The 8,150-nt window shown below is 47.5% G+C and overlaps 1 protein-coding gene and 1 long non-coding RNA gene across 8 annotated transcripts in view; one reads left to right on the top strand and one right to left on the bottom strand.

The window, feature by feature from the left end:
- Window positions 1–936: 936 nt before the first annotated feature.
- Window positions 937–5,053, bottom strand: LOC309350892. Its single transcript, XR_014160567.1, has 4 exons — window positions 4,489–5,053; window positions 2,758–2,836; window positions 1,238–1,336; window positions 937–990 (listed from the first exon to the last, which is right to left on the bottom strand). It is a non-coding gene; the product is annotated as an uncharacterized lncRNA (long non-coding RNA).
- RAP1B (RAP1B, member of RAS oncogene family) overlaps window positions 4,172–8,150 on the top strand; it is a 24,831-nt gene continuing 20,852 nt past the window's right edge. Inside the window, exon 1 of one of the 7 annotated variants that reach the window (XM_081878129.1) lies at window positions 4,172–4,195. The gene's annotated coding sequence lies outside the window, so the exon portion shown is untranslated. The other 6 variants (XM_081878128.1, XM_081878124.1, XM_081878125.1 and 3 more) reach the window with 6 other exon arrangements.

Below are 8,150 nucleotides of genomic sequence, written 5' to 3'. Positions count from 1 at the left end.
TGGTGGAAACTGCTCCCATTAGATGAGATCAGGGCAATGAAAGCTCCATTTTTCAAAGTCTCAGCATTGCAGCTTTTTAAAATTGTTGTTCTGTCTGGCTCTCCCTGGCTTGACAGTAAGTTCCCAATAATTCCTCCCAACACCCTTAAAAAAAGTTGAAAAAGAATTTACTGCAAAGGTTTGACCAAGTTTTGTTTAGAGTAAAAGGTTCCCACACTGCAAAGGGTTTGAGAACCACTGCCATTGAACCTCTACTGCAGGCTTTCTCAACCTGTGGGTCCCCAGATGTTGTTGAACTACAACTTCCATTACCCCTAGCTAGCAAGGCCAGAGCTCAGGGATGATGGGAGTTGTAGTCCAACAACATCTGGGGACCCACAGGTTGAGAACCGCTGCCTAGTGGATTGGAAGTAGGAGTCCCAGAATTATAATGGTTCCACTTCTACCTATGGGGCTGGTTCCAGAGAGAAGTGGTATGGAAGTGTGGAGGGAGTCCGCTTGGCTTCATGGCGGACGGTTCTGCCCCACGTGCTTTTTAATATTTCTATGGAACCACTGAGAGAGGTCCTCAAGGAATTTGGGGTGAGGTGTCACCAGCATGCGAACATCATCCATTTCTCCCTATCATCTCAACCAGGTGAAGCTGGGCAGGCACTCGACCAATGTCTGCAAACAGTCATGAGCCAGATGACAGCCAAAAAATTTAAGCTGAACCCCTACATAGCAGGTGCTATGAACTGGTGAAAGTTTGGATGGGAAAGAAATTGCATGAGAAGGCCCTGCTCTCGGTGTGTCTGGGGAGGAGACTGGGCAAAGTGGGGAACCCAGAGAAGGCATTTCTGGTAGGCTTTGCTGAAGCAAATTGCCCCCACCAAAGCAGCTGCCCAAGGATGCTGGGTGCTGCTGCTGACCCTACACATGAGAGACAATAATTAACTTCCACTTTCTTTCTCTTTGTTCCACTTTTTGACTTCTGTTTCAATATTTTTCCTAAACCAGTAAAGAAAGAAAGAAAGAAATCTAATATACTGAGGCTCCAAGAAGTGCATACAGAGAATACAATGCTCTACAATACCATGGGGGGAAATATATTTTAAAACTCCCCCAGTTCCCAAACTAAATCTAATTTTTCACTTTTAATTTTCAGAATAGCAGTACTGAGCCATCTAAACAGTGCAATAAATAGACTGTCTTAGGCAAGAGATCTTTAAAAGTACATTTCTACAATCCTACTCACCTTCCTGTTCTGTTTGCAGTTTCTGCCACATCACTTTAATCATGCTTCATCATTACAGTTCTTCTTGATGGGGCAGTTTAATTAAACTTCCTTTCCTCTCTGAATCCAGGAATATACAGCAACTCTTTGTTTTTAAACACCTTCCCAAACTTAATTTTGGGAGCATATTCATTAAACAGCTTCTACTATATCATTATCAGTACCACGGGGAGCTATGGCATGAGCTAACCCACTCTGGGTTATAAATAAATGTCCTCTACAGTCTATGGGTGAACATCATACAGAGAAGTAATAGGCAATACATCTTGCCTATTAAGCCTTCTGCACATATTGACATTTAACTATTGTGGTTTCATCAAATTGTGTAAATACTTTAGAAAGCCATTGATAGTCACTGTCATTTGTAAGGCGAGGGAAACACAGCAGCCATTAGATTAAATTTCTTGAGTGTCCATAAACCACAAATGGTGTCTGAAGCAAATGATGGCACAGTCACAAGATAACATAACATGGATACATTTAATCACTACTGCCTATTAACGGCCAAGCATCACCAGACGTCAATATCATAATCTCATGCTATATGCTTAGCCCTCCTTTCTTCTGGCAGGAGTCTTGTGCCTTTAAACCAGCAGAGGGGGATCTCTGGTCCACAAACCTAACTAGGCCCAGTAGGGATCCTAATTTGGCCATTGCGCCAATTATCGCATACCATGCCCACCTGCCCCACACTTGACAACATTATGTGATATCAGGTGTGGACATGTGTTTGCAAAGGAAAAACCGGAAATTTAAGTACACTCTTGGCAAGAAGGGCACCAATGAGCACCAACACAGAGACCCACTGGGATTGGCCACGCTAGGGAGTTCAACATCAAGAATGTCTTAGTGCAACCAGTGGGGCTTACAGCACTGATCAGCTCATTGGCTTTAAGTGAGCCCAGCACTGCACCCAAGTGATTTTGAGTATGTGGTAGATGCTTTAATTTTTTTAGTGTAAGGCTACGTACGTATTAGAGGGATGCAGGTGGCGCTGTGGGTTAAACCAGGGACGAGCAGATCAGAAGGTCGGCGTTTGAATCCCCATGACAGGGTGAGCTCCCGTTGCTCGTCCCTGCTCCTGCCAACCTAGCAGTTCAAAAGCACGTCAAAGTGCAAGTAGATAAATAGGTACTGCTCCGGCAGGAAGGTAAATGGCATTTCCGTGCACTGCTCTGGTCCGCTTAGTCATGCTGGCCACATGACCCGGAAGCTGTACGTCGGCTCCCTTGGCCAATAAAGCGAGATGAGCGCTGCAACCCGAGTCAGCCACAACTGGACCTAATGGTCAGGAGTCCCTTTACCTTTACCTTACGTACGTATGAATTATCAAATGATTGTCATTTGTCACTACATAAACAGGAGAAAACAGCTGTTCATCACAGCTGATCAGATCCAAGTATAAGGCCATGATATTAACATATGCTATGAAAAGAGGTCCTGCATTTAAATTATTATTATTAATCTAATATAGTGTTCACCTAGAGAAAGGTGCAGTGTTCCTTAGATAAGCAGCATCTGGAGGCTCAGAAGTGATGTTCCACACCCCAAAGTCATTAGCTGATTAAATGCAAAAAATAAAACAAAATGGTTCATCAATACCTGCCGAAAGTTGAAGTCTTAATTGAAGAGAGTAAATACTGAATTAGGATGTCCATGGAAATCCTTACAGTGTAATCACCTAAATGACTACTCAGAAGACCCACTAACAGCAATGGTGTACTCCTGGGAAAGGGTACATAAGATTGAACCTTTACTGTCCAGTGTTCTCTCAAATCCACAAATTACAGTGAGATTTTTTTTGGTGATAGTATTGTTTGGGCTACTGAAAGTCCATGGGAAATGCTGAGAATTAAAAGGGAAGTCACATGATGGAAGGAAGGTGGATATAAGTGGAATGAATGAATAAGCGGCCCTGGTATGACACTGTCATGCTGGCCCATAAGAAAAATTTGGATGTGGGTGGCATTGAGGAGGAGCAGAAATGTCATACCTTTATGTCCCTTCAGTTCATGGCCATGTGTGTAGCTTTACGCCAGCCCCAGATCTGGTGCATTTAAATATATATATAAATAAATCCATCAGTAGCAACATATCTTCCAATTCCAGTATAATGTAAGGATTGCTTTGCCGAATTCTTTTATATCTCAGTAGATCATGAGGCACTTTTATTTTATGTGGTAAACTGAATTTAGGTGGTGCTAATCATTTACATGCGCCAAATGCCTTTTTGGAATTTTATGGGATTAAAAGTGGTTGGGATTAAATGTTCACCCACTATTCAAACACTAAAATTTGCTTTTAGATGAAGTACTATTTCTTAATTTCTGTACAGTTTTTACTGTACGATCATGATGTGTTGATAAGACCGCTGGGATTACGAAAAATGATTTCTCTTAAGAAAATGGGCCAGAGTACAGGATCATCTGAGCATTTTGAGCCGAAGTCCATAGCCATGGGCATTCTGGGTAACTTGGGACCTGTCTCAGTTTCTGAATATGTTGATTATATTATTCTTACGCCACAGAGTATTTGGTTAAGATAAAACTAGTGACAAATGTCAATCAGTTTGTACAGTATATTTGTAGCCCTATCCTAACCAAGTTTGCAGATAAGTAGATTTCATTGCTTTGTCAACTGATTAAGATCAGACTGTAAAAATATCATATATAAACAACGGAAGATAAGAGAGCCACTTTAGGGAAATGCAGCTTTTCTTTTCTGTATTTGATGTCAGCAACTGCCTGCCTTTCCTTTGCCACCACACCCACTCCCTTTCCTGGGAGTGTCACTGTCACTGCAATTTCCTGCCAGTTTTGCACAACAGTGTGCTCCCAATCCCCCTAAAGTGAGTGGTGTGACGAACATCCCATTCAAACCAGCAGAACAAGGAGACCTCCTGTGCATGTCTACCCAGAAGTAAGTCCAGCTGAAATCTGCAGTGCTCCCCCCCCCCTTTAAGTGTGAACAGGATTGAAGCCCAAGTCCCTTTTGCTTTCAACGGGACCTTAAGTTGGAATCTTATGCATGCTTCCCCAGGCAGTATGTCCCACTGGACACAGCAGGATTTAGCAACATCCTTAGGGCTGTGCTGTTAAGTGTCCATGACTTATTCTGAATTCGTGGTCCAGTTAGGCGTGCCTCCCTACTCGTTTCAATACCTAACTCTGCACAGAATTATTTCACAACATAAAGCAGTCATTTTCCCACACCGGCTTTGAGATGGATGCCTGACCGGGCTATTCTTGCCAACAGTTCCGTGAAGAGCTGCCCCTTGGGGAGTCTGTAGATGCGGAATGTCACCCCAGAAGGGGAAACTGGGCGGGGACGCGAAAGGAGCATAGCTTTACTAAGCATGAAAAACTGCCCGGCGTTCTACATCGCGATCATTTAGCAAGAGTCTCGAATGGAGCGGCCACTGAAGATGCAACAATCCGGTGGTCCTAAACATGTCCCTTCGGAACTGATCCCCGCACTGGGTTCCATGGGGCTTCCTAGTAAGGATGTTTAGAATGCCGGCGTTCTCCTTACAGAACCCTCCTTCGCTGCCCGAAAACGTGGCGCGATCGAACCTGCTCTCCCTTCCATGCCCTCCAGCCGCACTTCTCCCTTGCACACCAGCTTCTGTCCCCCACCCCCACCTCCCCGCTAACTATAGCGCCTTGGCAAATGGGGTGCTGCTCGCTCGCTTCTTCTCCATGCGTTTGCAGGCGACGGCTTCTCTCTCTCTCTCTCTCTGGGGGCTGCTTGCTGGAGCTGCTGCAGGATGGGGGCCCTGCGTAAGGTTGCGGGACGGCATGTGTGTGCGTGTGTCGTGGGGGCGGGGGGAGAGGAGAGGCGGAGAAGAGAAAGGAAGTAAGGCGGTGAGGGGTGGGGGGAGGCTGCAGTGTCTTCAGGACTGAGCCGGCCGGCCGCGCGTGCGCGCTGGGTGCGGAGCAGAGAGGTCATTTCCCCCCTCCCCTCCCCTCCCTTCCCTCATCACCACCGGACCGAGCAAAGAAGGGAAGCAGCCAGAGTGAGGCTCAGGCGTGCAGCGTCACGGCGGCGGCTCCAAGCCTCGCCCAGGCAAGAGGCAGCGAGGAGGGAGGGAGTCTCTGCGCGCGCGCGGGGGGGGGGGTGTGTGTGGTGTGCGCGCGCGCACGGGCGGGGAGGATTCCGAGGGCTCGGCCAGGGAGGCGGCGACGGACGCGGGGAGCGGCAGCGCCGTCCGGTAGGTAAGAGGCGGCGGCAGCGGCAACGGGAGTGACGGCTGGGAGGGAGGACGACGAAGACGACGAAGGGGAAGTGGGCCCGGCGCCGAACGCGTGAGGGGACGTTGGCGGTTGGCGGTTAGTGCCTGACACGAGCGGGGTGGGGGTGGGGGGCGTCGGCGAGGGCAAGCCGGGATGTGTGTTGAGGGGGGGGGGCGGCAGGCGTCGGCGGCTCCGCTCCGCAGGCGGGACAAGGCTCCTCAGAGAGAACATGGCGGAGGCGGAACCGAGCCCAGCCGCTCCCCTCCTCGGTAAGGGGGGTGGGGAAGCCGGGCTCCTCTTGCCTCAGCTCTCTCTTCCCTCCCCCCCCCACCCCGTCGCTTCCTTATGGCCGCCTCCCCAGGAGAAGTTAGAGCGGAAGGGGAAAGTTGGAGCCCCTTTGGCGAGGCCGCCCGCAGTTGGGACCTGCCGGTAAGGAGGAGAGGGCGGCGGCTGCAGCAGCAGCAGCAGCAGCAGCAGCAGCAACCCCCCCCCCCCCGCGCCCTGCTTGTAGCCGGGAAGAAACTCCGCCGGACTCCCGTGGCGTCGGCCTCTGCTGGAAGCCGCCGCCCCGCCTAGTCCGGCTGGGTCGAAGCGGCTCACTGTTTCCATTCTCCGCCCCAGCGGGGAAGCAGGGCGGCCGCTTCCCAGGCGGAGATAGGCCTCTTCCGCTTTCCAGCCTCTTGCCAGAATCTGTTCGCATCCCCCTTAAAAAAGAAGAAGAAAAGAACGAGCGGCATTTGAACGCGGGGTCAGACCCCGCGTAAGGGAGATTCGGCGTCAAATCGGGCCGAATCTGAATTGAGATCCGGGCCCTGCTCTGCTGAACTCACATTTGCACATATAGATTGGGGGGGGGAGGGGGGACCGCTCGGAAAGAGGAGGAGTGCTGCATTGATTGCAGATTTGCCCCCGTTACAGAAAGCCAGACAAATTGGAGAAAGAAATTGCGGGTGGGTGTGGGGATCCACCCTGTACTACTACCCCCTCCCCCTTTGTGGTATTTCTAGCAAGTATGAGATGTCTGATGTCTTGGACTTCAATGCAGTGCAACCACTAAAGTCAGTGGGTGTTAATTTTCATTAAAATAGGCGTCAGGTTAAGAGGAACCAGAGCAGTTCCAGCTGGGCACAGTGAAGTTAACTTCACAAAATGGAAGTCAGTGCTACCCACCACCTCTTTCTAATAAATCATAGAATTGTAGAGTGAGAAGGCACCCCAAGGGTCATCTAGTCCAACACCTGCAATGTTGGATTCCTACCCATAGCTGTCTCTGAGTGGGCTCCAGGCACTAACCTTTTGGTTAATAACCAGATACACTTGACCCAATATGCCACAGGAGGTGGCCATGTTTCTTAACTATTCTGGGTTTTAGTGGCATCTCTCCCTAACACACAGACTCTCTTCACTTTCTTGTGCTGTGCTGAATGGCTGTACAGTTTCTAGTTGATGTGTCCTATATCAGTATCTGAAAGTAACTTCCTGTCTAAGAAACTAAATCCAAATGAGACTAAAATGATTGTCAAACCCCATGATTTCATTGGAGGTGGAGAGTGGCCTTGAGGTGCTCTTGAAACTAGCAACATGTTCAGAAAGGATACAGGTGTGCCTGGAAATGTTTTTCACCAATTTTATCTGCCTCGGACATTAAATCTGATATTTCAGGCTTTAATACTTCTGTAGTTTGACTACTATAGTTGCTTCTTGGCAAGTTTATAGATGAAGATTAGATGAAGTTTTGTTTAGAATGCTTCAACTTGTTCAGAATGGTGAGGCTTTGGAAATTTATCTCTCAATGGGATGTGTCAGTGGGATAAATCTCATGCACTGGCTTTTTGCACCTTTCTGGGCATACCGTATTTTTCGCTCTATAAGATGCACCAGACCACAAGACGCACCTAGTTTTTGGACGATGAAAACAAGAAAAAAAATATTCTTAATCCCAGAAGCCAGAACAGCTGCGCAGCGAAAGCAGCGATCCCTCTTGCTATTCTGGCTTCTGGGATAGCTGCGCAGCCTGGATTCGCTCCATAAGACGCACACACATTTCCCCTGACTTTTTAGGAGGGAAAAAGTGAGTCTTATAGAGCAAAAAATACGGTACTTCTTTATGTTACTTTTGTTCTATAAAGCCCTTAATAGTTTTATAATCAAATACTTTCTCATTCCCTTTATCCAAACAAGAGCCTGTTCTATCAAGAGCAACCCTGCTCTTCTTTTTTGAGTGGCAAAGATATATAGATAATTTTTTGACTACTCCACAAATATGGAAATTACTTCCCCTTAAGGACTTCCCAAACAACACATGGAAGTTTAGCACAAGCAGTGGAAGACCATTCTGTTTCTGCTTTACTTTTGTTACTTGCAGTTAAGCCAGCGGAGCATTGTTGTAAATGTGAACAATAATCCTTCCTGAGCCATGAGAATTTGGTAGGACACAACTTTAAATCACAATTTAAGTATAAGAGTGCAGTGAACAACTTCACCAACTATAGCAGTGGAAATGCTAATGTGAATTTTATTTTTCCTTTATAACCTCCCCCCTCCCCCCAAAAAAATATATTGACGGGTCATGGGTTTAGAATGGCCAGTATAGTGGCTTGTGAAATATTTTTTCACCAATTTCTTCAGGTACGTTGTTTTGA

Source organism: Podarcis erhardii (assembly GCF_964252035.2).
Source record: "Podarcis erhardii genome assembly, chromosome: 10".
In the NCBI taxonomy this organism is placed as follows: Eukaryota; Metazoa; Chordata; class Lepidosauria; order Squamata; family Lacertidae; genus Podarcis; species Podarcis erhardii.
Note: the sequence above shows the minus strand (reverse complement) of the source record. Positions and strands in the feature narration are given on the sequence as shown.